This window comes from Hyaena hyaena, unplaced genomic scaffold (assembly GCF_003009895.1).
Source record: "Hyaena hyaena isolate Hyena2069 unplaced genomic scaffold, ASM300989v1 scaffold_38, whole genome shotgun sequence".
Classification (NCBI taxonomy): domain Eukaryota; kingdom Metazoa; phylum Chordata; class Mammalia; order Carnivora; family Hyaenidae; genus Hyaena; species Hyaena hyaena.
The window spans coordinates 5,110,925-5,112,540 of record NW_024080670.1 but is presented as its reverse complement, the minus strand read 5'-3'; the positions used below and the strand labels follow the sequence as shown (position 1 = coordinate 5,112,540).

The 1,616-nt window shown below is 61.1% G+C and overlaps 1 protein-coding gene across 7 annotated transcripts in view; it reads left to right on the top strand.

Moving 5' to 3' along the window:
- Window positions 1–1,081: 1,081 nt before the first annotated feature.
- Window positions 1,082–1,616, top strand: part of RALGPS1 (Ral GEF with PH domain and SH3 binding motif 1) — a 272,375-nt gene continuing 271,840 nt past the window's right edge. For 3 of the 7 annotated variants that reach the window (XM_039229483.1, XM_039229484.1, XM_039229482.1), the window contains exon 1: window positions 1,084–1,192. The gene's annotated coding sequence lies outside the window, so the exon portion shown is untranslated. Of the gene's footprint in view, window positions 1,193–1,616 lie in introns of all 7 variants that reach the window. The other 4 variants (XM_039229489.1, XM_039229490.1, XM_039229488.1 and 1 more) reach the window with 2 other exon arrangements.

Below are 1,616 nucleotides of genomic sequence, written 5' to 3'. Positions count from 1 at the left end.
AAAGTATCTTCTTTGATGATGATTTTATAATGCAAAATGGCAGAAACTTCCCTCTGAGATCCCTGAAAACTTGGAAATGGTTTAATTTCCACTGACTCTATTTCTTTCTGTTTGATCGTTCCTTTTTTCTTCCATAAGCTTTGGGAAACACAGGAACCAAATCTTTCCATACTCGGATGTGACTTCTAAATGAATCTGAAAATTGTCAAAATGACGTTCTACATGTTTTTGTGCCCAAGAATCAACAGGAGAAAGGGAGAGGGTCGGGGCTCCCTACTGTGGTTCTGGAGTTCCAGGGTTTCACAGATCTGTCTTTGCATCTTGTTACCTCTGCGACTGTAATCAAATGACTTCACTTCTCTGCTCACCTCTTCGTGTCTAGCACAGAGTAAAGGATGTGAGAAGCAGAGAGACAAGGGACAGGCTCTTTGCTCCCGCTTTGCGATTGTGTGGTCTTGGGCAAGTCCCTTCACCTCGCGGGACCTAATTTTCCCAGCTGTAAAGTAAATGCGTTGGACCCCAGGCTCTCTGAGGTTTCTGGCTCTGGCGTTCTGTGTTCTGTGCCTACCTCTGAATAGATTGAGCATTGAGGTGATGTCTCTCACAAAACCATTTTTTGTTGTTGTTCAAAACGATAAATCCTAGGTAGGGATTTCAAGGGGAAATTGTACGAGGCCTGGAAGGATGTACGGGGAATAAGATGCACTGCTATTTCTAGGAAGAAAATGGGCGTGGCGGGGCACGGAGAGGGGTGTGCGGACAGCAGGGAGCATCCTTACAGGTTGAGAGGGCGTCCGCAGGCTGGAACCGAGGCCGAGGCCAGCGAGGACCGAAGCTGCAGCGGCTGCGCACTGGCACGCCCAGCGGGCCGATTTGCGTGTCCCCGCCTCTAAGACTAGCTGGTTGGGCGGGCTGGTCTGGCGCCGCGCACCGATTGGCTGGGCGGCCCGCCGCTCAGGCCCAGGAGCGGACGGTTCCTACTGCGGCTGGGCACCGGCTCCGCTCCCGCGTCGGCCCGCGCTCCAGCTGCGCCCGGCCCGGCCCCGGCCCGGCTCGGCCCGGCCCCGGCCTCCGAGGGAAGGCGCCGCTGCCGCCAGGGCCGCTCCCAGGGCCATGAGGAGGCGGCGGCAGCCACTGCGGCCCGCGTCAAGGTGACCGGCCGGGACTGCAGCGGCGGCGGCGAGAGCGGGCGGTGAGAGGAGCGGCCCGTGGGGCGGGGCGGGGCGGGGCCCTGAGAGCCGGGCCGCAGGGAGCTGCAGGTGCGGGGGGCGGGACCTGGAGGGGCCTCTGGGTCGGGGAGGGGCCTCGGGGAGGGAGGCGGGGCCGGGGGGCATGGGTGGTGTCAGGAGGGTTCAGGGGCTCGGGGGACCCGGCCAGGGCCCTTCGGCGCGCTGGTCCGGCGAGGGGTTGGTGTGAAGGGCAGCGGGAGTGGGGGTGGAGGTGGGGACAGGCGGCAGGTGCGGGGGGCGGGGCTGGTGGAGGCAGTTGGGCGGGGCAGAGGCGCTGCAGGTGTGGGGGCGGGGCCAGGTGGGACCACAAATTAGGCAGTGGGAGGGGGCTGCGAGGTGAGGTCCGAGCTGCTGGAGAGCCGGGGCCTGAAAAAAAAAAAAAAAAAA